Genomic DNA, 18333 nt, shown 5'->3' with positions numbered 1-18333 from the left:
TTCCTATTTTCTTACAAATATTATAAGACAAATATTAAAACTTTAGACTATATTAAGCTCACACAATAAAGCAATGACCACTTTAAGTTACCCTAATGTTGATAACCCTGCTGAATAAAACAGCATCAAACCAGCATGGGAATCATTGGTCTATGCTGGTTTAGCTGGTGGTCACCAGCATACCAGCACCAAAACACAACATATGCTGGTATGACCAGCATGGGATGCTGGTGCTAATGCTGGTTTAGCTGGTGCTAATGCTGGTTTAGCTGGGGTTCACTAGCAAATCAGCACCAAAACACAACATATGCTGGTCTTGCTGTTTTTTTCAGCAGGGAACTTAAACTAGGTTAACGTTAGCTTCTTAATGGGACTTTAATTCTCTAACACGAAACGTTAGACTTCCCTTGCGAAAATTAAACATTGTTTTACTACAGTTAAGAAATAACCATGGATTTGAAAAAGAAGTTAAACCATGTTTGGTTTAGTAAAACCATTTTGCAAATAATCGATACACACAAACCGTGGTTACTACACTTTTACCACAAAAACATGGTTAATTTTCGCACGGGTATGACAATGTCAGCCTAATGCCAAAAGAAAGGCGTGAATTATAACATTTAAACAAATAGTGAACTTTAAACGAAAGCATCTTGACTTACCTGAACAGTGATTTACGCGTAATGAGAGAATCCCTGTCAATTACGAGTACCGAAGAAGAAATCACCCAATAGCAAAGAGGACTGGCTCAGATTCCATAGCAACGGAGGCAGAGAGGATTCTGGGAAATGCAGGCGTCCGAAACGGGCTTATTTTTTTTTTTTTACAATCAAAGTAGAAACAATCAAAATTGATGGCCATAACATCGTATTGTTGAACTATCAAGCACACGTTAGTGTTCATGTGTTGAGAAAATATTGTGATCTGCAGCGGGCCCACATGTAGTTTTAGCTGGTGCCTTCACCATAGTAGATGTCGATAAGGCTCATGGGTAGTGTAGTATTTACTCTTGTATTTGACACACGAAACCGATCGAAAAATCAATATTTCTCAGAAAAAACGGCAACATTTGGAAACGATTGCAGTAGCAAAACTCTGCAGTCTCGTAAATTAACAATTATGTCTGCTGACGATGGTTTACAATGGCGATCATCATGCAGAATATTAAACAAATAAAAAAGGATAAACATCTCCTGATTAAATGTTGAGTAAAGTAGCGCTTAAAGTGTAATAAATTAATGACAAATAAAGTAAAACAATACAGCTCCCGGGTATATACTATTGCAATACATTAGATTAAATTCGTGCTGAAAAACACGAAAAAATAATAGGACAAAAAAACGTGGTGCAGGCACGAAAAATACTTCCTATTGAAATACATTAGATTGAAAGTCGTTCTGACTAGCACGAAAAAAAGGGGAAAATCGTGTCCATGAACACGAATCAATAGATTAAATTACGTGACTATGGCACGAACTGCCGTGAGACTGGGTTGGTCGATGATGTTTAAGTCGTCATCGTGTCACCTCCAAAATACGAATGCATACAGGTTGAAAACAACACGAGGATGAATAAATGATGACAGAGTTATCATTATAAATTAAAATATGTTCTTACTGCAAGTCATTTAGGTAATCAAGAAAATACTTTACCCGTTGTCTTAAACAAATACAGCTATGCTTCCAGGCGTGTCGACGTTGCTGTGGTTTTTCGACCGCTGTAGTATGAAGGGTAGTGGAAAAAAAAGTTTTCAGGTGTTTTTAACATCCCAAACTGTCTCGTACGATTTTCTTGCGCCTTCAGCTGTGTCGAGGCTGTTTAATTCGTCCTGGTATCACCTCCGCAAACTGTAAGGAAAATAATTAAATACATTACAAAAACATTTCGTTATCAGCGTGTTCATTTCCATGCAAGCTTTTCGTTAAACCAATAATGCCAACGAATACACAGCACTTTTAAAACACACGAATTAAAAAACACTCTGTCATTCACGCACAAAAGAAACAAATTCTGATTTTTACCTAACTTATTTGTCCCCGAGAAGGGGAGCGCACCGTTCATGGAAACACTGCAATACCACGTCGATGCATGGAGTGGAAGGAGCAAGCTCCGCTTCCATTTCCGAAGGTCAAAAATCCATTTAACGTATAGTCCCCGGGTAGGAGACGTATCAGACATTAAACTGATAAGAACAGATACTACACTTGATCTTAGCCAAAAGGCCGAGAAGCGATACCGCAATAGACGCAGCCAAAGGGCAGCCGGCGAAGGCGCTGGCTTTCGGGGTGGAGGCTAGCGGGCATTTAACTCTAATATGAAGTAGTATGTAATATGAATATGTAGAGTGAAAAAAAAGTGTTAAAGTGTTTTAAACATCCAAATCTGTTCGTTTACTTTGTATTTTTTTCCTGTTTTCGAGTAAAAAAGAATTCTTAAATCGAGATGCATTTTCTTAAGCAAAGTGGCTTAGATTTTAAGTCTTGTTTACTGAAATAAATTCTAAAATGTAATAGGTTAAGGCCTAAATCAAGTAAAAATATATGCCAGTGGTTTAAGGGAAATAAACCTAAATTGAGTTTATTATTGCATTAAGTTGGAACAGAAATTAAGTTTATTTTTCTTACCCCACCGGCAGATATTTTTACTTGTTTTAAATATAAACCTGTTGCTTTTTAGAATTTATTTCAATTATTACAACACATAATATCTTAAGCCACTTTGCTTAACAAGTAAATGCATCTCGATTTAAGAATGGTCAGATATTTACTAGAAAACAAGACAAAAACTTCCAAACATGAATTTACAGACGGCTGGAAATTTTAAACAAAATAACTAGACATACCTATTCGGGTCTGCTCCCGTTTGCTGTGATGAAGGGGGTCTTAGTCCAAAGCACATTTTGAGGAATACTTACACATTTTACTTCTTATTTCTTTAGAATGAATTATTATTTATTTTCAATTACAAAGTATGCGATCTGATTTTCTATTTATTTATTTATTTAGCTTGTTGCACATTTGATTTGTTGCCGCATCATTCCGTGTTAATGTATTTCAATGTATTTGTTTATAAGCAAAAAGTGCGTTATTATAATTCATTATATAGCTGCGAAATATATAAAAGTATTCCCAGCAAACACAAAACGTTTTTATAACGTTTTTGTATTTGCTGGGTTGGCATCACTTTCTTTAGCTCACACAAAATTCTACCAAAAAACAGCATATCATTTTCTACTAAATAACTGCATACACTGTGGATTAAAAATGTCCGGAATGCGAACCTGGTAAAACCCAGGTAAAAAAAGCAAATAAAAAATAAACCATTTTGATTTAGCAAAAGTTTACAAATAAATGCACTCCCTGTACACAACAAGCACGCCTCGTTACCATTCATATTTTGCGTGATTTAAGTTTCGTCGCATACATTTTGGAATAAAATAAGGCTTTTAATGTATGCAGACTTCATTCTCCATTAAGGGCTTATCAATCATAATGAACGCTGTTAACTATTCTCATTGAATGGTCTAAATCCAATGCTGGTAAAGAAATCAAATGTCCATTTAAACGCAACAAGCAAACAGCTATGCTTCCAGGTCTGTCGACGTTGCTGTGGTTTTTCGACAGCTGTAATATGAAGGGTAGAGTGAAAAAAGTGTTTAAGTGTTTTAAACATCCAAATCTGTTCGTTTACTTGCTACTTTTTTTCTGTTTTCGAGTAAAAAAATAATTCTTAAATCGAGATGCATTTTCTTGTTAAGCAAAGTGGCTTAGATTTTAAGTCTTGTTTACTGAAATAAATTCTAAAATGTAATAGGTTAAGGCCTAAATCAAGTAAAAATATATGCCAGTGGGTTAAGGGAAATAAACCTAAATTGAGTTTATTATTGAATTAAGTTGAAACTGAAATTAAGTTTATTTTTCTTACCCCGCCGGCAGATATTTTTACTTGTTTTAAATATAAACCTGTTGATTTTTGTAATTTATTTCAATTATTACAATACATAACATCTTAAGCCACTTTGCGTAACAAGTAAATGCATGTCGATTTAAGAATTGTCAGATATTTACTAGAAAACAAGACAATAACAGCAAGACAGACCTTAATTTACTTTTTTCTTCCAAACATGAATTTACAGACGGCTGGAAATTTTAAATAAAACAACTAGACATACCTATTCGGGTCTGCTCCCGTTTGCTGTGATGAACGGGGTCTTGGTCCAAAGCACATTTTGAGGAATACTTACACATTTTACTTCTTATTTCTTTAGAATTAATTATTATTTATTTTCAATTACAAAGTATGCGATCTGATTTTCTAATCGCGGTGTGTTTTATTCCTCGTTTGCTTGCATGGATTTGCTTTATTTATTTTGCTTGTTGCATTTAAATGCACATTTGATTTGTTGCCGCATTATCCTGTGTTAATGTATTTCAACGTGCTTATAAACAAAAAGTGCGTTATTATAACCAATTATATAGCTGTGAAATATATAAAAGTATTCCCAAAAACCCAGGTAAAAAAGTAAAATAAAAAATAAACCATTTTGATTTAGCAAAAGTTTACAAATAAATGCACTCCCTGTACACAACAAGCACGTCTGGTTACCATTCATGTTTTGCATGATTTAAGTCTCGTCGCATACATGTTTGCGTAAGGATTTGATATTTATTTTTTGTGGAAGTTTATTAAACTAAAAGGCTTTGTATTTTTGCTCCGTGAGCCGCTTGGACGCTGTTTAAATAGTCATCGGGAGTTAACTGTATTTTGCTGTCCTGCAGTTTTTTTCTTTCTTTACGTGTGTATATAAGTGTATGTACCATTTATATAACTATTTCCACATGTAATATCTGAGCGGTGGTTTTTGAGACTTAAACAGAAGGCGAGAGTATGTTTGTGTGTTTTGGTTTATTTTTGGTTCGTCACTGCTTTTAAGAACTATGCACTGATTTGCTGTGTGGTTTGTCCCTTCTGTTAAAAAGTGAATTTAATCTAGTCTCTCCAATTGTGGGTAAATAACCGGTGGGCCGTAAATTTTATCTTTTAAATATTTTTAAGCACTTTCTGTAAAAAATAAATTTGTACTATTTTTGGAGAGTCACGTCTCTGTCTTTAATCCCATCCGAACCAGCAGGGTCCTTTTCATATTTTTGTAACTTTTTTGTTTGTTTATTTTTTCTCTTGGGTTCAATCTATTTTCCTGTGTGAATAAATAACCCAGGTGACCTAGTCGGTTCCTTTTCATACCTTTAACCAAAGGTTACACATGCAAGCAAACGAGGAATAACACATACGATTAGATCATCACGTCACATACTTTGGAATTAATAAGAAACAATTATTCAGTCTAAAGAAATGAGAAGTAAAACGTGTATGTACTTCTTCAAATGGGCACACTTTGGACAACGACCCCCGTCATTACAGTAAAATGTTTTCCCTACTTCCGGTCAAAGCCGCCATTTTGTGAAATGGGCATATAGGCGACGCTGGAGCATGCCGCCATTGTCTCTGTTCGACAAAACAATTGTGTTTATATATAGATCTATTCGATTTTTTTTCGATTTCAATCACCGAATACAAGGTACAACACGATGCCATCAGGCCCTTCTCTCTGGTTTATGTTTGTAAGGAAAATAGAGGGCGAAATTCCATTTCAGTCAAACATTCCTTCCGTGCCACGCTGCTTTTTTTCTTTGAACGAAAAAAAAAACCCGTGTGCTCCGCCTATACAATTCGTTTTCCTGTTTATGATTATTTTATGCTTAAAACAAGCAAATAAATCTGCCTAAAGGGTAAGAAAAAAAGTCGTGAACTTTTCCCATAAATACTATTTCAAGAAAAACTGTCCTACCCCACTGGCCGATTTTTTGCTTGTTTAAATTCACTTCGATTGCATATATAAAAATATTGTCTACAAACTAGATCACCGGGCAGATGTTTATCTTTTTAGTATCCACCGAAGACACATGCGAACCTGCATATGGGCCAAACTTTTCCACAATACACATTCGTTGTGTGCACGCGCCATTGTCTTTGTTCAACGCGACAGCGTGCTCCGCCTAAATAATTTGACCCATTTTAACATGGGTTTGTTTCTCGTTGTTGTTTTTTCTTTGAAAACAATCTATATAGCGCTCTCCACAATCGTTTTGGTGTTAGCTTTACGTGGAATAGAAACACACAAAAGTACTGAGCGAACGAGAAACATATTATAGAACGCGCAACATCATATAGATCACGGATTGGAAACCAAACTGGCAACCACGCACAAAAGAAGCAAACTCTGGTTTTAAACTCACCTTATTTGTGCCCGGAAAGCGCCCGAGTCGATGAACGGAGTGGACGGAGCAAGCCTCGCTTCCATTTCCGAAGGTCAAAAATCCATTTAAACTTGTAGTCCCCGGTGTCCACTTGTTCTTGTCCAAAAAGCCGAGAAGCGATACCGCAATGGGAGCCGGAGAAGGTGCTGGCTGTCGGGATGGAGGTTAACGGGTCAGAGGTCTGGCACTGAAGGTCTGGGTCCATTCCTCACCGTGTGCATTTCACTCTATACGTGTAAAAAACATACAAATACATAAAATACATACAGAAACAGTTATCACTTACACAAAAAGAACATGAAGGTAAAGCTTCAGTTAATTTGCTTGCTGATTGCTTTTTGCATGCACATAAAAAACTGAACAAAACTGATATACTAAACAAAATAGGCCCTAAAATTGAGGAACACCAGTTGTATAGCTATTTTTTAAATATGAAATAAGACAATAAATTACAAATAACATTTGAATGCCTGCAGCTTGTTCATGTCCACTCCACAAAAAAAAAAAACAGTGTGACCCTTCTATTTGGTTTCAAGTTTGAAAGTTTCGAACCTATGCAACACTCTTAAGACAAATGCTCCTAAAAAGTACCAAATAAGGGTTCCTCAGCATGTAACCACAGCAGAACCCGTTTTTTGGTACTATATGGAAACTTTTTATAAGGTTCTATAAAGAATCTTGCCTTGAAAAGTGCTCGCCTCAATGGTGCTATAAAAAAACATTAATTTATCAGCTGTCAGGAGTGACATTTTTGTTACTTATCCACTTTTTAATGTATAACACTTGATAAAGATTATTTATTGTCAATTCTTCACATGTTTCAAGCATACAAAGCAATCGAAATACAAGGTGCATCAGCATTCAGTTAATATGCCACCTGGAGCTGGAATCAGCTTTCAGAAGAGATCAGATGTGTTTCAACGGTAGACACTTTTAAATCTAGATGAAAAACACGACGGTTTAACTTTGCATTTACTGAATGATTTAAAACAGTACGAATGAAACAGTATAAAAGAATACAACAGTATGAACCTGTAGCTGGAATCAGCTTTCGGATGAGATCAGATGTGTTTCAACAGTAGGCACTTTTAAACCTAGATTAAAAACACATCAGTTTAACTTTGCATTTACTGAATGATTTAAAACAGTACGAATGAAACAGTATAAAAGAATACAACAGTATGAACCTGTAGCTGGAAAAAGCTTTCAAATGAGATCAGATGTGTTTCAACAGTGGGCACTTTTAAACCTAGATTAAAGACACATCGATTTAACTTTGCATTTACGGAAGAATATAAAACAGTACGAATAAAACAGTATAAAAGAATACAACAGTATGATCGGTTTAACTTTGCATTTACTGAATGATTTAAAACAGTATGAATAAAACAGTATAAAAGAATACAACAGTATGAACCTGTAGCTGGAATCAGCTTTCAGATGAGATCAGATGTGTTTCAACAGTAGGCACTTTTAAATCTAGATTTAAAGACACATCGGTTTAACTTTGCATTTACTGAAGAATTTGAAACAGTACGAATGAAACAGTATAAAAGAATACAACAGTATAAACCTGTAGCTGGAATCAGCTTTCAGATGAGATCAGATGTGTTTCAACAGTAGGCACTTTTAAATCTAGATTAAAGACACAACGGTTTAACTTTGCATTTACTGAATAAACAGTACGAATAAAACATTATAAAAGAATACAACAGTATGATCGGTTTAACTTTGCATTTACTGAATGATTTAAAACAGTACGAATGAAACAGTATAAAAGAATACAACAGTATGAACCTGTAGCTGGAATCAGCTTTCAAATGAGATCAGATGTGTTTCAACAGTGGGCACTTTTAAACCTAGATTAAAGACACATCGGTTTAACTTTGCATTTACTGAAGAATATAAAACAGTACGAATAAAAGAGTATAAAAGAATACAACAGTATGATCGGTTTAACTTTGCATTTACTGAATGATTTAAAACAGAACGAATAAAACAGTATAAAAGAATACAACAGTATGAACCTGTAGCTGGAATCAGCTTTCAAATGAGATCAGATGTGTTTCAACAGAAGACACTTTTAAATCTAGATTAAAAACACATCGGTTTAACTTTGCATTTACTGAATGATTTAAAACAGTACGAATAAAACAGTATAAAAGAATACAACAGTATGATCGGTTTAACTTTGCATTTACTGAATGATTTAAAACAGTACGAATAAAACAGTTTAAAAGAATACAACAGTATGATCGGTTTAACTTTAGATTTACTGAATGATTTAAAACAGTACGAATAAAACAGTATAAAAGAATACAACAGTATGAACCTGTAGCTGGAATCAGCTTTCAAATGAGATCAGATGGGTTTCAACAGTGGGCACTTTTAAACCTAGATTAAAGACACATCGGTTTAACTTTGCATTTACTGAAGAATATAAAACAGTACGAATAAAAGAGTATAAAAGAATACAACAGTATGATCGGTTTAACTTTGCATTTACTGAATGATTTAAAACAGAACGAATAAAACAGTATAAAAGAATACAACAGTATGAACCTGTAGCTGGAATCAGCTTTCAAATGAGATCAGATGTGTTTCAACAGAAGACACTTTTAAATCTAGATTAAAAACACATCGGTTTAACTTTGCATTTACTGAATGATTTAAAACAGTACGAATAAAACAGTATAAAAGAATACAACAGTATGATCGGTTTAACTTTGCATTTACTGAATGATTTAAAACAGTACGAATAAAACAGTTTAAAAGAATACAACAGTATGATCGGTTTAACTTTAGATTTACTGAATGATTTAAAACAGTACGAATAAAACAGTATAAAAGAATACAACAGTATGAACCTGTATAGCTGGAATCAGCTTCAGATGAGATCAGATGTGTTTCAACAGTAGGCACTTTTAAATCTAGATTAAAAACACCATCGGTTTAACTTTGCATTTACTGAATGATTTAAAATAAAACAGTATAAAAGAATAAAACAGTATGAACCTTACCCGCCATAAAGGGAATGAAGCTTACGGTATGGTGCTTACCTGCAGAAATAAAGTACAAAAAGAACACACAGAACTTCAATTTTCAACCTGTTTGTGATTACCACACAATCCCGTCACCTGGCTGTGGTCTTCATTTGGTGAACGGTTCTTCACTCATAATTGACCTATACAAGAAATAGAAAAGAATATTAAGCAATTCTGCTATTACATTTAGATGTGCCCCAAGAACACAGACACACCGGCTCCAAAATGTTGAAACAGTACATTTCTGTTATTTTAATGTGGCAAATGTGTCAGCTTTAAAAGAACCATACCTTACCTTTTAAACAGGATGCGCACTGCATTAAATACCTTTACTCCCAGCATAAGCAAGCAATTTTCAAAATGCTTTAAAAGTAAATGGTGATTATTTTACTTGTTTGCCTGTTTTTGACTACCATAGAATCCTGTCGCCTGGATTCCAACCTATCATTTTCAGGCTTGTAAAGCAAATAATGAAATACATTATCATTGACTTCCATAGTAGGAAAAAAAATATTTTGGAAGTATCGTGATAAATGATGAAGAAAATATTTTGAAAAATGATGGTTAGCACACAGTCGATGGTACCTATTAAATTTCATCATATTTTTTTATTCCTACTATGGAAGTCAATGGTCACTATCTGCTGTGGGTTTACCATCATTCCTCAAAATATCTTCTTTTGTGTTAATCAGAAAAAACGAACGCATACAGGTTTAAAACAACACGAGGATGAGTAAATGATGACAGAATTATCATTATTATAAATTGAAATATTTTCTTACTGCAAGTCATTTAGGTAATCAAGAAAATACTTTACCCGTTGTCTTTGCAAGTTAAACAAATACAGCTTTGCTTCCAGGTCTGTCGACGTTGCTGTGGTTTTTCGACAGCTGTAGTATGAAGGGTAGCGAATGAATGAATACATTGCACAAAAAATCCTTTTTAACTATGCAAATATCTAAAAAGTCTTAAAATAAGATGCATTATTTTGATGAGCAAAAGGACATAAGAAAATAAGCCTAGCCTTTCGGGAGAAAAAACATAAAATTTAAGTGAATTTGGGCTTAAAACAAGCAAATAAATCTGCCAAAGGGGTTAGAAACAAATCTAGATTTAAACACCTAATTCAAGAAAAATTGTCTTAGCCCATTGGCAGATTTGTTGGCTTGTTTTAATGTACATTCATGTACAATATTTCGTTTTGTCTTGTATTTCTAAGCATTTTGTACTGCCCAACGTTGTCTAGGTTGTTTAACGGTTGTCATTTTCTTTTAAAAGCTTTATAATTTATTAGTTTGGATGATTGCCATTCCTGAGAACCGCTTACATTGTAAGTAAAAGAATCATCTAAGCATTATTTTGTTGAATGTCTCTTAGACATGTAGCTGTTTGATTGTGGTTCTATTTAATGGCCAGTCTATACTTGGGGAACGGTCAAACGTCTATTAGATTTTCACTGACAGCCCAAATTAAGCCTTGTTTTAGCCTAGACACATATTCGCGGTCTATTAGAAGTTATGTAGTCGTTTAATAGCCGCTTTTTGATGACCAATGCGTTCTTGTGCCGTGGTTAGGCGTCTCTTGGATTTTCCGTAAAAAGACAAACGAATCTATTTTTAACACAAAGGCCAGGGGAGAGCGCGAACGCAGTCCCCCACTATCAGAAATTTTGCAGTCGAGATTCCCACATTTGGGGAATTCGCAAAGGGTCAGCACAACCGGAGTGCAATGGCTGAGCCTCGCCCTGGGTGAACCACCTTCATGATCATGGTATCTCCCCTGCCAGGTAAGTATGAGCAACAGCCTTTGAGGCCAGACGGCCGCATCTTCCTGTGACCGATCACATCGACGGCGCCCCCGAAGGCCGTCCGACTACCATTTCATTACTGTGTGTGACCAGGTGGAAAGGCGCACGAAGCCAGGTCTGAAACCAAATATTCTTCGAGATCTACCCATTTTCCGTTTCCAGCCCGGTTAAACCGTGCAGAGAGAAAAACGTGAAACAATTTAAATCAAATGGATTTAAATAGCGCATTTCAATATATCGTTTCGTTATTACAAAGTAACTTTACGTGGAATAGAAACAAAGAAATGTACAGAGCAATCGAGAAACAACGAAAGCATAGCAATTTTAGAACGTGGATAAATAAAAACACAAGGGCTCAATGACTTACCCGTTGTCGTTGTGAGTTAAACAAATACAGCTATGCTTCCAGATCTGCCGACGTTGCTGTGGTTCTTCGACAGCTGTAGTACAGTGAAAAAAAAGTTTTCAGGTGTTTTGAACATCCCAATCTGTCTCGTTCGCTTTTTCAGCTGTGTCGATGATGTTTAAGTCGTCATCGTGTCACCTCCAAAATACGAATGCATACAGGTTGAAAACAACACGAGGATGAATAAATGATGACAGAGTTATCATTATAAATTAAAATATGTTCTTACTGCAAGTCATTTAGGTAATCAAGAAAATACTTTACCCGTTGTCTTAAACAAATACAGCTATGCTTCCAGGCGTGTCGACGTTGCTGTGGTTTTTCGACCGCTGTAGTATGAAGGGTAGTGGAAAAAAAAGTTTTCAGGTGTTTTTAACATCCCAAACTGTCTCGTACGATTTTCTTGCGCCTTCAGCTGTGTCGAGGCTGTTTAATTCGTCCTGGTATCACCTCCGCAAACTGTAAGGAAAATAATTAAATACATTACAAAAACATTTCGTTATCAGCGTGTTCATTTCCATGCAAGCTTTTCGTTAAACCAATAATGCCAACGAATACACAGCACTTTTAAAACACACGAATTAAAAAACACTCTGTCATTCACGCACAAAAGAAACAAATTCTGATTTTTACCTAACTTATTTGTCCCCGAGAAGGGGAGCGCACCGTTCATGGAAACACTGCAATACCACGTCGATGCATGGAGTGGAAGGAGCAAGCTCCGCTTCCATTTCCGAAGGTCAAAAATCCATTTAACGTATAGTCCCCGGGTAGGAGACGTATCAGACATTAAACTGATAAGAACAGATACTACACTTGATCTTAGCCAAAAGGCCGAGAAGCGATACCGCAATAGACGCAGCCAAAGGGCAGCCGGCGAAGGCGCTGGCTTTCGGGGTGGAGGCTAGCGGGCATTTAACTCTAATATGAAGTAGTATGTAATATGAATATGTAGAGTGAAAAAAAAGTGTTAAAGTGTTTTAAACATCCAAATCTGTTCGTTTACTTTGTATTTTTTTCCTGTTTTCGAGTAAAAAAGAATTCTTAAATCGAGATGCATTTTCTTAAGCAAAGTGGCTTAGATTTTAAGTCTTGTTTACTGAAATAAATTCTAAAATGTAATAGGTTAAGGCCTAAATCAAGTAAAAATATATGCCAGTGGTTTAAGGGAAATAAACCTAAATTGAGTTTATTATTGCATTAAGTTGGAACAGAAATTAAGTTTATTTTTCTTACCCCACCGGCAGATATTTTTACTTGTTTTAAATATAAACCTGTTGCTTTTTAGAATTTATTTCAATTATTACAACACATAATATCTTAAGCCACTTTGCTTAACAAGTAAATGCATCTCGATTTAAGAATGGTCAGATATTTACTAGAAAACAAGACAAAAACTTCCAAACATGAATTTACAGACGGCTGGAAATTTTAAACAAAATAACTAGACATACCTATTCGGGTCTGCTCCCGTTTGCTGTGATGAAGGGGGTCTTAGTCCAAAGCACATTTTGAGGAATACTTACACATTTTACTTCTTATTTCTTTAGAATGAATTATTATTTATTTTCAATTACAAAGTATGCGATCTGATTTTCTATTTATTTATTTATTTAGCTTGTTGCACATTTGATTTGTTGCCGCATCATTCCGTGTTAATGTATTTCAATGTATTTGTTTATAAGCAAAAAGTGCGTTATTATAATTCATTATATAGCTGCGAAATATATAAAAGTATTCCCAGCAAACACAAAACGTTTTTATAACGTTTTTGTATTTGCTGGGTTGGCATCACTTTCTTTAGCTCACACAAAATTCTACCAAAAAACAGCATATCATTTTCTACTAAATAACTGCATACACTGTGGATTAAAAATGTCCGGAATGCGAACCTGGTAAAACCCAGGTAAAAAAAGCAAATAAAAAATAAACCATTTTGATTTAGCAAAAGTTTACAAATAAATGCACTCCCTGTACACAACAAGCACGTCTCGTTACCATTCATATTTTGCGTGATTTAAGTTTCGTCGCATACATTTTGGAATAAAATAAGGCTTTTAATGTATGCAGACTTCATTCTCCATTAAGGGCTTATCAATCATAATGAACGCTGTTAACTATTCTCATTGAATGGTCTAAATCCAATGCTGGTAAAGAAATCAAATGTCCATTTAAACGCAACAAGCAAACAGCTATGCTTCCAGGTCTGTCGACGTTGCTGTGGTTTTTCGACAGCTGTAATATGAAGGGTAGAGTGAAAAAAGTGTTTAAGTGTTTTAAACATCCAAATCTGCTCGTTTACTTGCTACTTTTTTCCTGTTTTCGAGCAAAAAAATAACTCTCAAATCGAGATGCATTCCCCCGTCAAGCAAAGTGGCCCAGATTCCAAGTCTTGTCTACTGAAATAAATTCCAAAATGTAATAGGTTAAGGCCTAAATCAAGTAAAAATATATGCCAGCGGGTCAAGGGAAATAAACCCAAATTGAGTTCATTATCGAATTAAGTTGAAACTGAAATTAAGTTCATTTTTCCTACCCCGCCGGCAGATATTTTCACTTGTTTTAAATATAAACCTGTTGATTTTTGCAATTCATTTCAATTATTACAATACATAACATCTTAAGCCACTTTGCGTAACAAGTAAATGCATGTCGATTTAAGAATTGTCAGATATTTACTAGAAAACAAGACAATAACAGCAAGACAGACCTTAATTTACTTTTTTCTTCCAAACATGAATTTACAGACGGCTGGAAATTTTAAATAAAACAACTAGACATACCTATTCGGGTCTGCTCCCGTTTGCTGTGATGAACGGGGTCTTGGTCCAAAGCACATTTTGAGGAATACTTACACATTTTACTTCTTATTTCTTTAGAATTAATTATTATTTATTTTCAATTACAAAGTATGCGATCTGATTTTCTAATCGCGGTGTGTTTTATTCCTCGTTTGCTTGCATGGATTTGCTTTATTTATTTTGCTTGTTGCATTTAAATGCACATTTGATTTGTTGCCGCATTATCCTGTGTTAATGTATTTCAACGTGCTTATAAACAAAAAGTGCGTTATTATAACCAATTATATAGCTGTGAAATATATAAAAGTATTCCCAAAAACCCAGGTAAAAAAGTAAAATAAAAAATAAACCATTTTGATTTAGCAAAAGTTTACAAATAAATGCACTCCCTGTACACAACAAGCACGTCTGGTTACCATTCATGTTTTGCATGATTTAAGTCTCGTCGCATACATGTTTGCGTAAGGATTTGATATTTATTTTTTGTGGAAGTTTATTAAACTAAAAGGCTTTGTATTTTTGCTCCGTGAGCCGCTTGGACGCTGTTTAAATAGTCATCGGGAGTTAACTGTATTTTGCTGTCCTGCAGTTTTTTTCTTTCTTTACGTGTGTATATAAGTGTATGTACCATTTATATAACTATTTCCACATGTAATATCTGAGCGGTGGTTTTTGAGACTTAAACAGAAGGCGAGAGTATGTTTGTGTGTTTTGGTTTATTTTTGGTTCGTCACTGCTTTTAAGAACTATGCACTGATTTGCTGTGTGGTTTGTCCCTTCTGTTAAAAAGTGGATTTAATCTAGTCTCTCCAATTGTGGGTAAATAACCGGTGGGCCGTAAATTTTATCTTTTAAATATTTTTAAGCACTTTCTGTAAAAAATAAATTTGTACTATTTTTGGAGAGTCACGTCTCTGTCTTTAATCCCATCCGAACCAGCAGGGTCCTTTTCATATTTTTGTAACTTTTTTGTTTGTTTATTTTTTCTCTTGGGTTCAATCTATTTTCCTGTGTGAATAAATAACCCAGGTGACCTAGTCGGTTCCTTTTCATACCTTTAACCAAAGGTTACACATGCAAGCAAACGAGGAATAACACATACGATTAGATCATCACGTCACATACTTTGGAATTAATAAGAAACAATTATTCAGTCTAAAGAAATGAGAAGTAAAACGTGTATGTACTTCTTCAAATGGGCACACTTTGGACAACGACCCCCGTCATTACAGTAAAATGTTTTCCCTACTTCCGGTCAAAGCCGCCATTTTGTGAAATGGGCATATAGGCGACGCTGGAGCATGCCGCCATTGTCTCTGTTCGACAAAACAATTGTGTTTATATATAGATCTATTCGATTTTTTTTCGATTTCAATCACCGAATACAAGGTACAACACGATGCCATCAGGCCCTTCTCTCTGGTTTATGTTTGTAAGGAAAATAGAGGGCGAAATTCCATTTCAGTCAAACATTCCTTCCGTGCCACGCTGCTTTTTTTCTTTGAACGAAAAAAAAAACCCGTGTGCTCCGCCTATACAATTCGTTTTCCTGTTTATGATTATTTTATGCTTAAAACAAGCAAATAAATCTGCCTAAAGGGTAAGAAAAAAAGTCGTGAACTTTTCCCATAAATACTATTTCAAGAAAAACTGTCCTACCCCACTGGCCGATTTTTTGCTTGTTTAAATTCACTTCGATTGCATATATAAAAATATTGTCTACAAACTAGATCACCGGGCAGATGTTTATCTTTTTAGTATCCACCGAAGACACATGCGAACCTGCATATGGGCCAAACTTTTCCACAATACACATTCGTTGTGTGCACGCGCCATTGTCTTTGTTCAACGCGACAGCGTGCTCCGCCTAAATAATTTGACCCATTTTAACATGGGTTTGTTTCTCGTTGTTGTTTTTTCTTTGAAAACAATCTATATAGCGCTCTCCACAATCGTTTTGGTGTTAGCTTTACGTGGAATAGAAACACACAAAAGTACTGAGCGAACGAGAAACATATTATAGAACGCGCAACATCATATAGATCACGGATTGGAAACCAAACTGGCAACCACGCACAAAAGAAGCAAACTCTGGTTTTAAACTCACCTTATTTGTGCCCGGAAAGCGCCCGAGTCGATGAACGGAGTGGACGGAGCAAGCCTCGCTTCCATTTCCGAAGGTCAAAAATCCATTTAAACTTGTAGTCCCCGGTGTCCACTTGTTCTTGTCCAAAAAGCCGAGAAGCGATACCGCAATGGGAGCCGGAGAAGGTGCTGGCTGTCGGGATGGAGGTTAACGGGTCAGAGGTCTGGCACTGAAGGTCTGGGTCCATTCCTCACCGTGTGCATTTCACTCTATACGTGTAAAAAACATACAAATACATAAAATACATACAGAAACAGTTATCACTTACACAAAAAGAACATGAAGGTAAAGCTTCAGTTAATTTGCTTGCTGATTGCTTTTTGCATGCACATAAAAAACTGAACAAAACTGATATACTAAACAAAATAGGCCCTAAAATTGAGGAACACCAGTTGTATAGCTATTTTTTAAATATGAAATAAGACAATAAATTACAAATAACATTTGAATGCCTGCAGCTTGTTCATGTCCACTCCACAAAAAAAAAAAACAGTGTGACCCTTCTATTTGGTTTCAAGTTTGAAAGTTTCGAACCTATGCAACACTCTTAAGACAAATGCTCCTAAAAAGTACCAAATAAGGGTTCCTCAGCATGTAACCACAGCAGAACCCGTTTTTTGGTACTATATGGAAACTTTTTATAAGGTTCTATAAAGAATCTTGCCTTGAAAAGTGCTCGCCTCAATGGTGCTATAAAAAAACATTAATTTATCAGCTGTCAGGAGTGACATTTTTGTTACTTATCCACTTTTTAATGTATAACACTTGATAAAGATTATTTATTGTCAATTCTTCACATGTTTCAAGCATACAAAGCAATCGAAATACAAGGTGCATCAGCATTCAGTTAATATGCCACCTGGAGCTGGAATCAGCTTTCAGAAGAGATCAGATGTGTTTCAACGGTAGACACTTTTAAATCTAGATGAAAAACACGACGGTTTAACTTTGCATTTACTGAATGATTTAAAACAGTACGAATGAAACAGTATAAAAGAATACAACAGTATGAACCTGTAGCTGGAATCAGCTTTCGGATGAGATCAGATGTGTTTCAACAGTAGGCACTTTTAAACCTAGATTAAAAACACATCAGTTTAACTTTGCATTTACTGAATGATTTAAAACAGTACGAATGAAACAGTATAAAAGAATACAACAGTATGAACCTGTAGCTGGAAAAAGCTTTCAAATGAGATCAGATGTGTTTCAACAGTGGGCACTTTTAAACCTAGATTAAAGACACATCGATTTAACTTTGCATTTACGGAAGAATATAAAACAGTACGAATAAAACAGTATAAAAGAATACAACAGTATGATCGGTTTAACTTTGCATTTACTGAATGATTTAAAACAGTATGAATAAAACAGTATAAAAGAATACAACAGTATGAACCTGTAGCTGGAATCAGCTTTCAGATGAGATCAGATGTGTTTCAACAGTAGGCACTTTTAAATCTAGATTTAAAGACACATCGGTTTAACTTTGCATTTACTGAAGAATTTGAAACAGTACGAATGAAACAGTATAAAAGAATACAACAGTATAAACCTGTAGCTGGAATCAGCTTTCAGATGAGATCAGATGTGTTTCAACAGTAGGCACTTTTAAATCTAGATTAAAGACACAACGGTTTAACTTTGCATTTACTGAATAAACAGTACGAATAAAACATTATAAAAGAATACAACAGTATGATCGGTTTAACTTTGCATTTACTGAATGATTTAAAACAGTACGAATGAAACAGTATAAAAGAATACAACAGTATGAACCTGTAGCTGGAATCAGCTTTCAAATGAGATCAG

At 35.1% G+C, this 18333-nt stretch overlaps 3 non-coding genes across 3 annotated transcripts; all 3 read right to left on the bottom strand.

Moving 5' to 3' along the window:
* Positions 1-2043: 2043 nt before the first annotated feature.
* LOC141364450 (U2 spliceosomal RNA) lies at positions 2044-2234 on the bottom strand. Its single transcript, XR_012370170.1, has one exon. It is a non-coding gene; the product is annotated as a U2 spliceosomal RNA (small nuclear RNA).
* Positions 2235-10990: 8756 nt separating this feature from the next.
* Positions 10991-11155, bottom strand: LOC141364590 (U1 spliceosomal RNA). Its single transcript, XR_012370302.1, has one exon. It is a non-coding gene; the product is annotated as a U1 spliceosomal RNA (small nuclear RNA).
* A 1074-nt stretch (positions 11156-12229) lies between these two features.
* Positions 12230-12420, bottom strand: LOC141364449 (U2 spliceosomal RNA). Its single transcript, XR_012370169.1, has one exon. It is a non-coding gene; the product is annotated as a U2 spliceosomal RNA (small nuclear RNA).
* Positions 12421-18333: the final 5913 nt, after the last annotated feature.

This window comes from Misgurnus anguillicaudatus, chromosome 6, assembly GCF_027580225.2.
Source record: "Misgurnus anguillicaudatus chromosome 6, ASM2758022v2, whole genome shotgun sequence".
NCBI lineage: Eukaryota > Metazoa > Chordata > Actinopteri > Cypriniformes > Cobitidae > Misgurnus > Misgurnus anguillicaudatus.
Note: the sequence above shows the minus strand (reverse complement) of the source record. Positions and strands in the feature narration are given on the sequence as shown.